The 18,660-nt window shown below is 46.5% G+C and overlaps 1 non-coding gene across 1 annotated transcript; it reads right to left on the reverse strand.

Moving 5' to 3' along the window:
- Nucleotides 1–17,607: 17,607 nt before the first annotated feature.
- LOC142262544 (U2 spliceosomal RNA) lies at nucleotides 17,608–17,807 on the reverse strand. The gene has a single exon (XR_012729898.1). It is a non-coding gene; the product is annotated as a U2 spliceosomal RNA (small nuclear RNA).
- Nucleotides 17,808–18,660: the final 853 nt, after the last annotated feature.

Raw genomic sequence — 18,660 nt, forward strand, 5'->3', positions numbered from 1 at the left:
GATGGAAAGGCTTGTTGGAGGAGATGAGTGAGGAGGAGGAAAGACAATGAATTCTGTTTTGTCCATGTTAAGTTTTAGGAATCGCACAGAGAAGAAGGATGAAATAGCAGACAGACATTGTGGGATTCTGGTTAGTAGAGAGGTAATGTCAGGTCCATTATACTAGCAAACACTCAGTGTACCTAGTGGCATCCTATCTGTGGCTATTGGACTTTGCTATAGTCCCACTAGTGCCAAGACATTTGCAGAGCGCATCTGCCTGCGTTGCACACTCCAACTAATTATAAGTAAGCCATTATACTAGCAAACACTCAGTGTACCTAGTGGCATCCTATACGTGGCTATTGGACCTTGCTATAGTCCCACTAGCGCCAAGACATTTGCAGAGCGCATCTGCCTGCGTTGCACACTCCAACTAATTATAAGTAAGCCATTATACTAGCAAACACTCAGTGTACCTAGTGGCATCCTATACGTGGCTATTGGACCTTGCTATAGTCCCACTAGTGCCAAGACATTTGCAGAGCGCATCTGCCTGCGTTGCACACTCCAACTAATTATAAGTAAGCCATTATTATTATTATTATTATTATTTATTATTATAGCGCCATTTATTCCATGGCGCCTTACAAGTGAAAGGGTATACGTACAACAATCATTAACAGTACATAACAGACTGGTACAGGAGGAGAGAGGACCCTGCCCGCGAGGGCTTACAGTCTACAGGGAATGGGTGATGGTACAATAGGTGAGGACAGAGCTGGTTGCGCAGTGGTCTACTGGACTGAGGGCTGTTGTAGGTTATAGGCTTGTTGGAAGAGGTGGGTCTTGAGGTTCCTCTTGAAGCTTTCCACGGTAGGGGAGAGTCTGATGTGCTGAGGTAGAGCATTCCAAAGTATGGGGGATGCACGGGAGAAATCTTGTACGCGATTGTGGGAAGAGGAGATAAGGGAGGAGCAGAGAAGGAGATCTTGTGAGGATCTGAGGTTGCGTGCAGGTAGGTACCGGGAGACTAGGTCACAGATGTAGGGAGGAGACAGGTTGTGAATGGCTTTGTATGTCATGGTTAGTGTTTTGAACTGGAGTCGTTGGGTGATGGGAAGCCAGTGAAGGGATTGGCAGAGTGGCGAGGCTGGGGAGTAGCGAGGGGAGAGGTGGATTAAGCGGGCCGCAGAGTTTAGGATAGATTGGAGGGGTGCAAGAGTGTTGGAAGGGAGGCCAGAGAGCAGGAGGTTGCAGTAGTCGAGGCGGGAGATGATGAGGGCATGCACTAATGTTTTTGCTGATTCTTGGTTAAGGAAAGCACGGATCCGGGAGATGTTTTTGAGTTGTAATCGGCATGAGGTGAAGAGGGCTTGGATGTGTGGCTTGAAGAATAGAGCAGAGTCGAGGGTCACTCCAAGGCAACGAGCTTGTGAGACTGGGGAGAGTAAGCAACCATCGAGTTTGATGGAAAGGCTTGTTGGAGGAGATGAGTGAGGAGGAGGAAAGACAATGAATTCTGTTTTGTCCATGTTAAGTTTTAGGAATCGCACAGAGAAGAAGGATGAAATAGCAGACAGACATTGTGGGATTCTGGTTAGTAGAGAGGTAATGTCAGGTCCATTATACTAGCAAACACTCAGTGTACCTAGTGGCATCCTATCTGTGGCTATTGGACTTTGCTATAGTCCCACTAGTGCCAAGACATTTGCAGAGCGCATCTGCCTGCGTTGCACACTCCAACTAATTATAAGTAAGCCATTATACTAGCAAACACTCAGTGTACCTAGTGGCATCCTATACGTGGCTATTGGACCTTGCTATAGTCCCACTAGCGCCAAGACATTTGCAGAGCGCATCTGCCTGCGTTGCACACTCCAACTAATTATAAGTAAGCCATTATACTAGCAAACACTCAGTGTACCTAGTGGCATCCTATACGTGGCTATTGGACCTTGCTATAGTCCCACTAGTGCCAAGACATTTGCAGAGCGCATCTGCCTGCGTTGCACACTCCAACTAATTATAAGTAAGCCATTATTATTATTATTATTATTATTTATTATTATAGCGCCATTTATTCCATGGCGCTTTACAAGTGAAAGGGTATACGTACAACAATCATTAACAGTACATAACAGACTGGTACAGGAGGAGAGAGGACCCTGCCCGCGAGGGCTTACAGTCTACAGGGAATGGGTGATGGTACAATAGGTGAGGACAGAGCTGGTTGCGCAGTGGTCTACTGGACTGAGGGCTGTTGTAGGTTATAGGCTTGTTGGAAGAGGTGGGTCTTGAGGTTCCTCTTGAAGCTTTCCACGGTAGGGGAGAGTCTGATGTGCTGAGGTAGAGCATTCCAAAGTATGGGGGATGCACGGGAGAAATCTTGTACGCGATTGTGGGAAGAGGAGATAAGGGAGGAGCAGAGAAGGAGATCTTGTGAGGATCTGAGGTTGCGTGCAGGTAGGTACCGGGAGACTAGGTCACAGATGTAGGGAGGAGACAGGTTGTGCATGGCTTTGTATGTCATGGTTAGTGTTTTGAACTGGAGTCGTTGGGTGATGGGAAGCCAGTGAAGGGATTGGCAGAGTGGCGAGGCTGGGGAGTAGCGAGGGGAGAGGTGGATTAAGCGGGCCGCAGAGTTTAGGATAGATTGGAGGGGTGCAAGAGTGTTGGAAGGGAGGCCAGAGAGCAGGAGGTTGCAGTAGTCGAGGCGGGAGATGATGAGGGCATGCACTAATGTTTTTGCTGATTCTTGGTTAAGGAAAGCACGGATCCGGGAGATGTTTTTGAGTTGTAATCGGCATGAGGTGAAGAGGGCTTGGATGTGTGGCTTGAAGGATAGAGCAGAGTCGAGGGTCACTCCAAGGCAACGAGCTTGTGAGACTGGGGAGAGTAAGCAACCATCGAGTTTGATGGAAAGGCTTGTTGGAGGAGATGAGTGAGGAGGAGGAAAGACAATGAATTCTGTTTTGTCCATGTTAAGTTTTAGGAATCGCACAGAGAAGAAGGATGAAATAGCAGACAGACATTGTGGGATTCTGGTTAGTAGAGAGGTAATGTCAGGTCCATTATACTAGCAAACACTCAGTGTACCTAGTGGCATCCTATCTGTGGCTATTGGACTTTGCTATAGTCCCACTAGTGCCAAGACATTTGCAGAGCGCATCTGCCTGCGTTGCACACTCCAACTAATTATAAGTAAGCCATTATACTAGCAAACACTCAGTGTACCTAGTGGCATCCTATACGTGGCTATTGGACCTTGCTATAGTCCCACTAGTGCCAAGACATTTGCAGAGCGCATCTGCCTGCGTTGCACACTCCAACTAATTATAAGTAAGCCATTATACTAGCAAACACTCAGTGTACCTAGTGGCATCCTATACGTGGCTATTGGACTTTGCTATAGTCCCACTAGTGCAAAGACATTTGCAGAGCACGTCTGCCTGCATTGCACACTCCAACTTTTTTAAACTAAGCAATTTTACTAGCAAACACTCAGTGTACCTAGTGGCATCCTATACGTGGCTATTGGACTTTGCTATAGTCCCACTAGTGCCAAGACATTTGCAGAGCGCATCTGCCTGCGTTGCACACTCCAACTAATTTTAACTTAACCATTATACTAGAAAACACTCAGTGTACCTAGTGGCATCCTATACGTGGCTATTGGACTTTGCTATAGTCCCACTAGTGCCAAGACATTTGCAGAGCGCATCTGCCTGCGTTGCACACTCCAACTAATTATAAGTAAGCCATTATACTAGCAAACACTCAGTGTACCTAGTGGCATCCTATACGTGGCTATTGGACCTTGCTATAGTCCCACTAGTGCCAAGACATTTGCAGAGCGCATCTGCCTGCGTTGCACACTCCAACTAATTATAAGTAAGCCATTATACTAGCAAACACTCAGTGTACCTAGTGGCATCCTATACGTGGCTATTGGACTTTGCTATAGTCCCACTAGTGCCAAGACATTTGCAGAGCGCATCTGCCTGCGTTGCACACTCCAACTAATTATAAGTAAGCCATTATACTAGCAAACACTCAGTGTACCTAGTGGCATCCTATACGTGGCTATTGGACCTTGCTATAGTCCCACTAGTGCCAAGACATTTGCAGAGCGCATCTGCCTGCGTTGCACACTCCAACTAATTATAAGTAAGCCATTATACTAGCAAACACTCAGTGTACCTAGTGGCATCCTATCTGTGGCTATTGGACTTTGCTATAGTCCCACTAGTGCCAAGACATTTGCAGAGCGCATCTGCCTGCGTTGCACACTCCAACTAATTACAAGTAAGCCATTATACTAGCAAACACTCAGTGTACCTAGTGGCATCCTATACGTGGCTATTGGACTTTGCTATAGTCCCACTAGTGCCAAGACATTTGCAGAGCGCATCTGCCTGCGTTGCACACTCCAACTAATTATAAGTAAGCCATTATACTAGCAAACACTCAGTGTACCTAGTGGCATCCTATACGTGGCTATTGGACTTTGCTATAGTCCCACTAGTGCCAAGACATTTGCAGAGCGCATCTGCCTGCGTTGCACACTCCAACTAATTTTAACTTAGCCATTATACTAGCAAACACTCAGTGTACCTAGTGGCATCCTATACGTGGCTATTGGACTTTGCTATAGTCCCACTAGTGCCAAGACATTTGCAGAGCGCATCTGCCTGCGTTGCACACTCCAACTAATTATAAGTAAGCCATTATACTAGCAAACACTCAGTGTACCTAGTGGCATCCTATACGTGGCTATTGGACTTTGCTATAGTCCCACTAGTGCAAAGACATTTGCAGAGCACGTCTGCCTGCATTGCACACTCCAACTTTTTTAAACTAAGCAATTTTACTAGCAAACACTCAGTGTACCTAGTGGCATCCTATACGTGGCTATTGGACTTTGCTATAGTCCCACTAGTGCCAAGACATTTGCAGAGCGCATCTGCCTGCGTTGCACACTCCAACTAATTTTAACTTAACCATTATACTAGCAAACACTCAGTGTACCTAGTGGCATCCTATACGTGGCTATTGGACTTTGCTATAGTCCCACTAGTGCCAAGACATTTGCAGAGCGCATCTGCCTGCGTTGCACACTCCAACTAATTATAAGTAAGCCATTATACTAGCAAACACTCAGTGTACCTAGTGGCATCCTATACGTGGCTATTGGACCTTGCTATAGTCCCACTAGTGCCAAGACATTTGCAGAGCGCATCTGCCTGCGTTGCACACTCCAACTAATTATAAGTAAGCCATTATACTAGCAAACACTCAGTGTACCTAGTGGCATCCTATACGTGGCTATTGGACTTTGCTATAGTCCCACTAGTGCCAAGACATTTGCAGAGCGCATCTGCCTGCGTTGCACACTCCAACTAATTATAAGTAAGCCATTATACTAGCAAACACTCAGTGTACCTAGTGGCATCCTATACGTGGCTATTGGACCTTGCTATAGTCCCACTAGTGCCAAGACATTTGCAGAGCGCATCTGCCTGCGTTGCACACTCCAACTAATTATAAGTAAGCCATTATACTAGCAAACACTCAGTGTACCTAGTGGCATCCTATCTGTGGCTATTGGACTTTGCTATAGTCCCACTAGTGCCAAGACATTTGCAGAGCGCATCTGCCTGCGTTGCACACTCCAACTAATTATAAGTAAGCCATTATACTAGCAAACACTCAGTGTACCTAGTGGCATCCTATACGTGGCTATTGGACTTTGCTATAGTCCCACTAGTGCCAAGACATTTGCAGAGCGCATCTGCCTGCGTTGCACACTCCAACTAATTATAAGTAAGCCATTATACTAGCAAACACTCAGTGTACCTAGTGGCATCCTATACGTGGCTATTGGACTTTGCTATAGTCCCACTAGTGCCAAGACATTTGCAGAGCGCATCTGCCTGCGTTGCACACTCCAACTAATTTTAACTTAGCCATTATACTAGCAAACACTCAGTGTACCTAGTGGCATCCTATACGTGGCTATTGGACTTTGCTATAGTCCCACTAGTGCCAAGACATTTGCAGAGCGCATCTGCCTGCGTTGCACACTCCAACTAATTATAAGTAAGCCATTATACTAGCAAACACTCAGTGTACCTAGTGGCATCCTATACGTGGCTATTGGACTTTGCTATAGTCCCACTAGTGCCAAGACATTTGCAGAGCGCATCTGCCTGCGTTGCACACTCCAACTAATTTTAACTTAGCCATTATACTAGCAAACACTCAGTGTACCTAGTGGCATCCTATACGTGGCTATTGGACTTTGCTATAGTCCCACTAGTGCAAAGACATTTGCAGAGCACGTCTGCCTGCATTGCACACTCCAACTTTTTTAAACTAAGCAATTTTACTAGCAAACACTCAGTGTACCTAGTGGCATCCTATACGTGGCTATTGGACTTTGCTATAGTCCCACTAGTGCCAAGACATTTGCAGAGCGCATCTGCCTGCGTTGCACACTCCAACTAATTATAAGTAAGCCATTATACTAGCAAACACTCAGTGTACCTAGTGGCATCCTATCTGTGGCTATTGGACTTTGCTATAGTCCCACTAGTGCCAAGACATTTGCAGAGCGCATCTGCCTGCGTTGCACACTCCAACTAATTATAAGTAAGCCATTATACTAGCAAACACTCAGTGTACCTAGTGGCATCCTATACGTGGCTATTGGACCTTGCTATAGTCCCACTAGTGCCAAGACATTTTCAGAGCGCATCTGCCTGCGTTGCACACTCCAACTAATTATAAGTAAGCCATTATACTAGCAAACACTCAGTGTACCTAGTGGCATCCTATACGTGGCTATTGGACCTTGCTATAGTCCCACTAGTGCCAAGACATTTGCAGAGCGCATCTGCCTGCGTTGCATACTCCAACTAATTATAAGTAAGCCATTATTATTATTATTATTATTATTTATTATTATAGCGCCATTTATTCCATGGCGCTTTACAAGTGAAAGGGTATACGTACAACAATCATTAACAGTACATAACAGACTGGTACAGGAGGAGAGAGGACCCTGCCCGCGAGGGCTTACAGTCTACAGGGAATGGGTGATGGTACAATAGGTGAGGACAGAGCTGGTTGCGCAGTGGTCTACTGGACTGAGGGCTGTTGTAGGTTATAGGCTTGTTGGAAGAGGTGGGTCTTGAGGTTCCTCTTGAAGCTTTCCACGGTAGGGGAGAGTCTGATGTGCTGAGGTAGAGCATTCCAAAGTATGGGGGATGCACGGGAGAAATCTTGTACGCGATTGTGGGAAGAGGAGATAAGGGAGGAGCAGAGAAGGAGATCTTGTGAGGATCTGAGGTTGCGTGCAGGTAGGTACCGGGAGACTAGGTCACAGATGTAGGGAGGAGACAGGTTGTGCATGGCTTTGTATGTCATAGTTAGTGTTTTGAACTGGAGTCGTTGGGTGATGGGAAGCCAGTGAAGGGATTGGCAGAGTGGCGAGGCTGGGGACTAGTGAGGGGAGAGGTGGATTAAGCGGGCCGCAGAGTTTAGGATAGATTGGAGGGGTGCAAGAGTGTTGGAAGGGAGGCCAGAGAGCAGGAGGTTGCAGTAGTCGAGGCGGGAGATGATGAGGGCATGCACTAATGTTTTTGATGATTCTTGGTTAAGGAAAGCACGGATCCGGGAGATGTTTTTGAGTTGTAATCGGCATGAGGTGAAGAGGGCTTGGATGTGTGGCTTGAAGGATAGAGCAGAGTCGAGGGTCACTCCAAGGCAACGAGCTTGTGAGACTGGGGAGAGTAAGCAACCATCGAGTTTGATGGAAAGGCTTGTTGGAGGAGATGAGTGAGGAGGAGGAAAGACAATGAATTCTGTTTTGTCCATGTTAAGTTTTAGGAATCGCACAGAGAAGAAGGATGAAATAGCAGACAGACATTGTGGGATTCTGGTTAGTAGAGAGGTAATGTCAGGTCCATTATACTAGCAAACACTCAGTGTACCTAGTGGCATCCTATCTGTGGCTATTGGACTTTGCTATAGTCCCACTAGTGCCAAGACATTTGCAGAGCGCATCTGCCTGCGTTGCACACTCCAACTAATTATAAGTAAGCCATTATACTAGCAAACACTCAGTGTACCTAGTGGCATCCTATACGTGGCTATTGGACCTTGCTATAGTCCCACTAGTGCCAAGACATTTGCAGAGCGCATCTGCCTGCGTTGCACACTCCAACTAATTATAAGTAAGCCATTATACTAGCAAACACTCAGTGTACCTAGTGGCATCCTATACGTGGCTATTGGACTTTGCTATAGTCCCACTAGTGCAAAGACATTTGCAGAGCACGTCTGCCTGCATTGCACACTCCAACTTTTTTAAACTAAGCAATTATACTAGCAAACACTCAGTGTACCTAGTGGCATCCTATACGTGGCTATTGGACTTTGCTATAGTCCCACTAGTGCCAAGACATTTGCAGAGCGCATCTGCCTGCGTTGCACACTCCAACTAATTATAAGTAAGCCATTATACTAGCAAACACTCAGTGTACCTAGTGGCATCCTATACGTGGCTATTGGACATTGCTATAGTCCCACTAGTGCCAAGACATTTGCAGAGCGCATCTGCCTGCGTTGCACACTCCAACTAATTATAAGTAAGCCATTATACTAGCAAACACTCAGTGTACCTAGTGGCATCCTATACGTGGCTATTGGACTTTGCTATAGTCCCACTAGTGCCAAGACATTTGCAGAGCGCATCTGCCTGCGTTGCACACTCCAACTAATTATAAGTAAGCCATTATACTAGCAAACACTCAGTGTACCTAGTGGCATCCTATACGTGGCTATTGGACTTTGCTATAGTCCCACTAGTGCCAAGACATTTGCAGAGCGCATCTGCCTGCGTTGCACACTCCAACTAATTTTAACTTAGCCATTATACTAGCAAACACTCAGTGTACCTAGTGGCATCCTATACGTGGCTATTGGACTTTGCTATAGTCCCACTAGTGCCAAGACATTTGCAGAGCGCATCTGCCTGCGTTGCCCACTCCAACTAATTATAAGTAAGCCATTATACTAGCAAACACTCAGTGTACCTAGTGGCATCCTATACGTGGCTATTGGACTTTGCTATAGTCCCACTAGTGCCAAGACATTTGCAGAGCGCATCTGCCTGCGTTGCACACTCCAACTAATTTTAACTTAGCCATTATACTAGCAAACACTCAGTGTACCTAGTGGCATCCTATACGTGGCTATTGGACTTTGCTATAGTCCCACTAGTGCCAAGACATTTGCAGAGCGCATCTGCCTGCGTTGCACACTCCAACTCATTATAACTAAGTTGCATTGTCAGGGATATTTATTCTTTATTATTCTGCTGTTAATAAAGCTAGACCACCACTGCAATCTTCACCACCTCTCAATTTTTACTACCACATTTTCAGTCCACAATCTTGTCGCAATCAACATGAGTGGCAAAATGACAGATGCTGGTGGAAAGGGGAAGAGGCATGGTGGAAAAGGCAAAAAAGGTTTTGTCTGTGGGGAAAGTGCAGCAGCACTGAATACACGTTCAGAGACAACGCTGGCAGCTGGACACGACAAAATCTCCAAGGCGTAACTGGAGAGCTCTGGCCATTTTTCTAGGTTTGAAGCCCAAAAGGAGCAAGGCTCCAGTTGCACAGCCATGGCATCGATGTTCATTTGGAGATACTCCTGTATCATCCTCTCCAGCCGTTGAGTATGTGTCAGACTTGTTGTCTCTGGTGGCCTTGCAAAAGAGGGTCTAAAAAAATTATGAAAAGATTCCATAAAATTGCTGTTACCGGCACCAGATACGGTCCTACTGGTACGGGTAGACTGTTGAAGATGACGAGACCGTCCCATGTTTGTCAAGTTACAACTGGGAGATTCCCTCCCTGCACCTGCACGGTTGTTTGGTGGAAAAGCCGAGCTAAGATCGAGTAACAGCTTCTGCTGATACTCCTGCATACGTGCGTCCCTTTCTATGGCTGGAATTATGTCACAAAATTTGGACTTGTACCGGGGATCTAATAGTGTGGCAATCCAGTAGTCATCATCACTTCTAATTTTGACAATACGACTGTCATGTTGGAGGTAGTGCAACAAAAAGGCACTCATGTGTCTTGCGCAGCCATGCGGACCAAGTCCACGCTGTGTTTGTGGCATAGAGGTGCTACCCGTTCTTTCTTCCTCTGACATCTCCCCCCAACCTCTTTCAACTGAAATTTGACCAAGGTCTCCCTCATCCGCTGAGTCTTCCATGTCCATGGACAGTTCGTCCTCCATTTCTTCATGTTCTCCTGCACCTTGCTCAACATTTCGCCTGCTACTATGCGCCCTTGTCGATCCCTGTTCCCCATGGTCCCATGCCTGCTGCGTTGGTGATGATGAACGTCTGGACCTTGGTGATGTTGTTGTCCCTTGCGCATATGAATCCTCCTGTAGTTCCTCCCCTTCATGTTGTCCCACCCCCTGACTCTGAATAGTGTTTAGCGTGTGCTCCAGCATGTAAATGACTGGAATCGTCATGCTGATAATGGCATTGTCAGAGCTAAACATATTCGTCGCCATGTCGAAACTGTGCAGAAGGGTGCATAGGTCCTTGATCTGAGACCACTCCATCAGGGTGATCTGCCCCACCTCTGCATCTCGTTGGCCCAGGCTATACGTCATGACGTATTGCACCAGGGCTCTGCGGTGCTGCCACAGTCGCTGTAACATGTGGAGAGTTGAATTCCAGCGTGTCGCCACATCGCATTTCAGGCGATGAACCGGCAGGCCGAAAGACTTCTGGAGCGATGCAAGTCGCTCTGCTGCGGCGCTTGAACGGCGGAAGTGAGCTGACAGTTTTCGTGCCCTGTTCAGAAGGCCATCTAGGCCGGGATAGTGTGTTAAAAATTGCTGGACGACAAGGTTCAACACGTGAGCCATACAAGGTACGTGTGTCACAATGCCCAGGCGAAGTGCCGCACCCAGGTTTGCAGCATTGTCGCACACGGCCTTACCAGGCTGCAGGTTGAGTGGAGACAACCATTTATTAAACTCGGACCGCAGAGCTGACCACAACTCCTCAGCTGTGTGACTCTTATTCCCAAGACATGTCAAGCTAAAGACCGCCTGATGCCGTTACGCTCTGCTGCCAGCATAGTAATGAGGCGTGCGTGATTCCTTCTGCGCAGTGAGAACGCTGGTGGCCTGACCAGGCAGGCTTGGGGCGGAGGTGGAGGACCCAGATGAGGTGGAGGATGCAGAAGCTGTGGCGGAACTTGGACAGACAGAGGATTGACACACAAGTCGTGGGGACGGCAAGACTTGTGCAGCAGACCCTTCACCATCTATCACCATAGTTACCCAGTGCCCAGTCAGCGACATGTAACGTCCCTGTCCATGCTTACTGGTCCAAGTATCGGTGGTGAAATGCACCCGTTCACACACAGAGTTTCTCAAGGAAGCGGTGATGTTGTGTGCGACATGCTGGTGTAGCACGGGCACACCTTTCTTAGAGAAGTAGTGGCGACTAGGCATCTGGTACTGGGGCACAGCGACAGACATAAGGTCTCTAAAATCCTGTGTGTCCACTAGGCGGAAAGGCAGCATTTCGGTAGCCAACAGCTTACAGAGGGATAGAGTCAACCTCTTAGCTTTGTCATGGGTCGGAGGAAGTGGCCTTTTATTTGACCACATCTGAGGGACAGAGATCTGGCTGCTGTGTGTAGACGGTGTTGAGTAGGGTGTCCCTGGAAAAATGCAGGTTTGTGAGGAAAGTGCAGGCGGAGACATGATGTTGCCTTCATCCAACGTTGGTGCTATCGATGTCTGAGAGAGCTGTACACACTCACTTGTTTCCCCTTCCAAACCAACTGACGACCTTACAAGCAAACTGCCTGTTGCGGTTACAGTGGTGGAAGTTTGGCGTGGAAAAACAGGTGTGACAGCTGTCCCCACAGTCCTAGAAGATGAAGAGCGCGCGGATGCACTGGAAGGGGCGGGCGGTGGATGGTTCGCTCTTGCAGCATTGCAGCACAGTGAGCTTCCCACCGGGACCTATGATATTTATTCATGTGACGATTCATGGAAGAAGTTGTCAAACTGCTGAGGTTTTGACCTCTACTAAGAGAATCATGACAAATTTTACATATCACATGATTTGGGCGATCTTTTTCTATGTCAAAAAAGGACCAGGCTAGGCAAGGCTTAGAGGCCATGCGACCTGTTGATCCACCCCGAATAATGCTCATAGGCAGAGTGGTGGCTGAGGATGCAGTTGTAGACGTGCTACCAGTGCTCCGACTCTGTCCAGGAAGGCGCAAGGTAACTTCGTCGTCGGTTGCATCCTCCTCCACCGCCTCTGTTGACCTCCTCGAGTGCCTGACTGGGGGTTGACAGTAGGTGGGATCTAGAACTTCATCATCAATTGTTGTGTTTGCACTCCCCTCCCCCTCAGACCGAGCCTCTTCTTGCCCTGACCGAATATTTAAGTTGTCATCCCAATCGGGTATCTGCGTCTCATCTTCATCAGTATGTTCCTCATTGTCTATAACCACAGGTGTTACAGTTTGTGACAAAGGGTCAACATTATGCTCAGAAACTTGGTCCTCACGGCCTGAATCAGAGTCACAAAGGTTCTGGGCATCACTGCAGACCATTTCCTGTTCTGTACTCACTGTAGCTTGGGAGCAGACCTCTGATTCCCAGGCTATAGTGTGACTGAACAGCTCTGCAGACTCAGCCATCTCAGTTCCACCATACTGTGCAGGGCTGATGGAGACTTCAGAGCTGGGAGAAATCAAGTGTGATTGGGATGACAACTCAGAGGACTGGTGTTTTTTGGATGCGGTACTTGAAGTGGCTGAGAGGGCACTTGTTGGACCACTTGAGATCCATTCAAGCATTTTCCTTTTTTGCCCATCATCTACCTTTCTTCCTGTTGTTCGTGTCCGTAAAAAAGGGAGCACATCGGATTGTCCACGGTAAGTAGTAGACATCTTACTTTTGCTGGTAGATGGTCTATCTTCAGCAGATGATAATGGAGCTTTGCCACTTTCCCCACAGACAAAACCTTTTTTGCCTTTTCCACCACGCCTCTTCCCCTTTCCACCAGCATCTGTCATTTTGCCACTCATGTTGATTGCGACAAGATTGTGGACTGAAAATGTGGTAGTAAAAATTGAGAGGTGGTGAAGATTGCAGTGGTGGTCTAGCTTTATTAACAGCAGAATAATAAAGAATAAATATCCCTGACAATGCAACTTAGTTATAATGAGTTGGAGTGTGCAACGCAGGCAGATGCGCTCTGCAAATGTCTTGGCACTAGTGGGACTATAGCAAAGTCCAATAGCCACGTATAGGATGCCACTAGGTACACTGAGTGTTTGCTAGTATAATGGCTAAGTTAAAATTAGTTGGAGTGTGCAACGCAGGCAGATGCGCTCTGCAAATGTCTTGGCACTAGTGGGACTATAGCAAAGTCCAATAGCCACGTATAGGATGCCACTAGGTACACTGAGTGTTTGCTAGTATAATGGCTTACTTATAATTAGTTGGAGTGTGCAACGCAGGCAGATGCGCTCTGCAAATGTCTTGGCACTAGTGGGACTATAGCAAAGTCCAATAGCCACGTATAGGATGCCACTAGGTACACTGAGTGTTTGCTAGTATAATGGCTAAGTTAAAATTAGTTGGAGTGTGCAACGCAGGCAGATGCGCTCTGCAAATGTCTTGGCACTAGTGGGACTATAGCAAAGTCCAATAGCCACGTATAGGATGCCACTAGGTACACTGAGTGTTTGCTAGTATAATGGCTTACTTATAATTAGTTGGAGTGTGCAACGCAGGCAGATGCGCTCTGCAAATGTCTTGGCACTAGTGGGACTATAGCAAAGTCCAATAGCCACGTATAGGATGCCACTAGGTACACTGAGTGTTTGCTAGTATAATGGCTTACTTATAATTAGTTGGAGTGTGCAACGCAGGCAGATGCGCTCTGCAAATGTCTTGGCACTAGTGGGACTATAGCAAAGTCCAATAGCCACAGATAGGATGCCACTAGGTACACTGAGTATTTGCTAGTATAATGGCTTACTTATAATTAGTTGGAGTGTGCAACGCAGGCAGATGCGCTCTGCAAATGTCTTGGCACTAGTGGGACTATAGCAAGGTCCAATAGCCACGTATAGGATGCCACTAGGTACACTGAGTGTTTGCTAGTATAATGGCTTACTTATAATTAGTTGGAGTGTGCAACGCAGGCAGATGCGCTCTGCAAATGTCTTGGCACTAGTGGGACTATAGCAAAGTCCAATAGCCACGTATAGGATGCCACTAGGTACACTGAGTGTTTGCTAGTATAATGGCTTACTTATAATTAGTTGGAGTGTGCAACGCAGGCAGATGCGCTCTGCAAATGTCTTGGCACTAGTGGGACTATAGCAAGGTCCAATAGCCACGTATAGGATGCCACTAGGTACACTGAGTGTTTGCTAGTATAATGGCTTACTTATAATTAGTTGGAGTGTGCAACGCAGGCAGATGCGCTCTGCAAATGTCTTGGCACTAGTGGGACTATAGCAAAGTCCAATAGCCACGTATAGGATGCCACTAGGTACACTGAGTGTTTGCTAGTATAATGGCTAAGTTAAAATTAGTTGGAGTGTGCAACGCAGGCAGATGCGCTCTGCAAATGTCTTGGCACTAGTGGGACTATAGCAAAGTCCAATAGCCACGTATAGGATGCCACTAGGTACACTGAGTGTTTGCTAGTAAAATTGCTTAGTTTAAAAAAGTTGGAGTGTGCAATGCAGGCAGACGTGCTCTGCAAATGTCTTTGCACTAGTGGGACTATAGCAAAGTCCAATAGCCACAGATAGGATGCCACTAGGTACACTGAGTTTTTGCTAGTATAATGGCTTACTTATAATTAGTTGGAGTGTGCAACGCAGGCAGATGCGCTCTGCAAATGTCTTGGCACTAGTGGGACTATAGCAAGGTCCAATAGCCACGTATAGGATGCCACTAGGTACACTGAGTGTTTGCTAGTATAATGGCTTACTTATAATTAGTTGGAGTGTGCAACGCAGGCAGATGCGCTCTGCAAATGTCTTGGCACTAGTGGGACTATAGCAAGGTCCAATAGCCACGTATAGGATGCCACTAGGTACACTGAGTGTTTGCTAGTATAATGGCTTACTTATAATTAGTTGGAGTGTGCAACGCAGGCAGATGCGCTCTGCAAATGTCTTGGCACTAGTGGGACTATAGCAAGGTCCAATAGCCACGTATAGGATGCCACTAGGTACACTGAGTGTTTGCTAGTATAATGGCTTACTTATAATTAGTTGGAGTGTGCAACGCAGGCAGATGCGCTCTGCAAATGTCTTGGCACTAGTGGGACTATAGCAAGGTCCAATAGCCACGAATAGGATGCCACTAGGTACACTGAGTGTTTGCTAGTATATATGGCAAAATTATAGATGGAAAGGGAGAAGGGGAGGGGGGGAGAGAGGAGGATGTAATTGACTACAAGGGTATGAGTTATGAGTGATCATAGGGATAGTGTTACATAAGTGGAAATACCTATGGAGGACCGGATGTGTAAGCGCATACCTTATACAAACCTATAGAGTGCTGATGGGTGAGAGTGTGATGTTAGATATAAGACATCCTATAGTGAATAGTGAGCCGTAATCAAGTGCAACAGGGATATTTCACGTGACTATGGGAACATGGAAGGTAAAGAAAGGGGAGAAAAAACTGTTAGACAAGGTAATCAGACATAATGTAACCAGTTGATCAGACATGACAAACATGACAAATAAAAAACAAGGAAGAATGGAACTCCATACATAGTGGAACCATATATAGTGTGAACACGAAAAAGAACCGGGCGTTAGAAAAAATGTGCACGGCCCAATGAATCAAGTCGGTTCTTCATATTCATGGTTTAAGCCCTTGGGTTCCAACGTGCCCAGAGTATATATCCAGAAAGATTCCCTTTCTTTGAGCTTCCTAATTCTATTGCCTCCTCTGCGTATGGCTGGGACATGTTCGATGACTTGGAATCTTAATTGGGCCACTGTGTGATTATGCGTCACAAAATGGTGTGGGACTGGTAATAGAATCTGCTTACAATGTATTGTTGACTTGTGCTTAGCACAAAAAAAGGGAATCTTTCTGGATATGTACTCTGGACACATTAAAACCCAAGGGCTTAAACCGTGAATATGAAGTACAGACTTGATTCATTGGGCCGTGCACCATGTCACCATGTGTGCAATTGCATTGTCCAATGGCTCACAATGGTTATGCGTTTTCATTGGATGGATAATCGAAGCCATGTTTTTTTCCTTTCTCTTGGGTTTGTTGTGTGAGTAGCCTATAGGATTAAGTTAGTTACCGCAGGCAGTGGATTTAGCTTCCTGTCTTTGGTCCAGTGGTAGATTGATTGTTTGGTCTATGAGCTGTTATGGGTTTTAATCCAGGTGAATGCCCATGGGCTGCCTATAACTGTGTGAAATATGTAGTTTTACTGGGCTGGGATGAGAGAATCCATCGAAGCATGGTGTAGGGATTGTGGTTCCTGTGTGCTAAGAAGAAAGGCTAGCACCAGCCAGAAAGCCCCATTACAGCCAATAATCAACCGCTAGCCGCTGGAACTCGTTGCTCTAGATCATGTCAAACTCTCACCAAGCAGGAATAGATACATTAGCCCACCATCCCACCCAAAGAGCAACTTCTGCTGCGCAGCTGGCTTTCTAGGCAGCAGCGCTATTGTGATGTCAGCGGGGGACATTGTGACAAGCCAGTGTTCCGTCACTTCATGTTGTGCACTGTTCAAACGGAAAATACATCAACAGGCAGACTACAGAAAAGCTTACTGACAAAGGATAGAGAGGGGCTTTCTCAGAGGGCTTTTTACAGTTTGTCTATTCCCAATTAGCCGTTTAAGTATGCTTAATGAAAGTACTAATTCTTTCATAGGCCGCCCATTCTTAGTATTTGACGTTCCTTATATTGCGGTATCAGGCTTCGCAGCAGGTTGCAAAACATTCATCACCCATGACTGTCCCCAATTGGGCTCAGAAGCTAAATGTCTATCATGACCTCTCTTTTTGAAAGTCCAAGAGCAAGCAAACTCTTCCTCCAGGAGAGGGAGCCAACAGATCACTAAAGACATCATCATTGCTTAAAGAAAACACCGAAAAACAATGGAAGCTTTAATTGGAGTGGAATCTGATAGACAGCACCTGATGCCAAGTCTGCATCTTCTAACACCTGCAGTCACTGCAGCAGCTGAATCCAATGTGTCCAAAAGGGATCTATTCTATTCAATTGCAAATGATCTAGATAAGACTGAGAATAAGATACTGCACGGGACATAGCAGAGTTGGTCAAGTTGAGTGGAGATGAGTTTGCTATTTGGCACAGCTTTTGCATCAATAAAGCAAGTAAAAGGTGTGAAAGATAAAAAAAAAGGGTGAAAGTGTGAAAAGTGAATTGGCCAAATTGAGGTGCATATAAAGTTTTTGCTTTCTTTCAATTCACTAATGAGGCTCATTTGAATCAGGTGAATTGAGTTCTGCTTTTGGAAACTCGGTTAAGAAGGGGTGCACCGGTCCTGGAGGTACTGCAATACCAGGTCAATGCGTGGAGTGGACAGAGCAAGATTTTTTCCATCTCCTTGTTCTAAAAATCCATTTAATATATGGTCCCTAGAGAGGGGACGTATCAGATATTAAACTGATAAGAACAGATTTAATTTTTTTTTTTTCTGTTTATCAATAGGACTTCAAAATAACAAAGGTGATCGCCTCCCGTTGCCTGGGAACCGTCCAGGCACAAGAGGGCTATGTGTCACCAGAAGGCGCACACACTCCCTCAAGGCCGGCAGACGTGCAATCCCAGGCACCTTCCAGTACCGACCAAGGTAGCGTCCTCCGAAACTACACTTGATCTTAGCCAAAAGGCTGAGAAGCTATAACCCGAATTGGTTACGGCCTTGAGTGGCACCCTGGCCTATACCGGACACATCTTAGGGAGAGGGAGACAAACCCACGCCTACAGAAGACATTTTGTCACCCAAGCCAAACCCTTGAAAAGGCTGTTTTGCAGAGCAAAAACAAGGAGAATGGTACTTTTTGCAGCCGCCGCCCACTGCAATGAATCTGAATAACTCCTCCTTTTGGGCACAAGCACCTCCCCTCCCCCTTGCAGTCTTTCCAATTCATGATACAAAAAGACGGACGGACAGGACAGGACAGGACCATCTGCCTGACTTTCCGTCACTGCCACCCTTTGCCATCCTTGCCCGTAGAAAGCCCTTTCATCATCCCCAAACCCTAATCTTTTCCCTTCCCTTCCCAGCTGCGTCTCACTCCCTTTCATTAGGAAGTGAGCGCAGCCTTTTCTCCGTTCTGCACATGCGCGACGTTAAACACAAATGCGCAGGCGTGCGTTCCATTAGCCTCACTGCATTCCACTCCCATACAGGAAGTGGGCACAGCTATTACTACGGTCGCACATAAAAGAACCCACGGCCACCACTGCACATAGCTGACTCCACCACAGGACACCCACTTCTACACCAACGCAGGTAAGACAGGATCGGCACCTCTATGCTCCCGTTACAATCAGGCTCAGTCACCATGTGATAAC

Source organism: Anomaloglossus baeobatrachus, unplaced genomic scaffold (assembly GCF_048569485.1).
Source record: "Anomaloglossus baeobatrachus isolate aAnoBae1 unplaced genomic scaffold, aAnoBae1.hap1 Scaffold_2463, whole genome shotgun sequence".
NCBI classification, from domain to species: Eukaryota; Metazoa; Chordata; class Amphibia; order Anura; family Aromobatidae; genus Anomaloglossus; species Anomaloglossus baeobatrachus.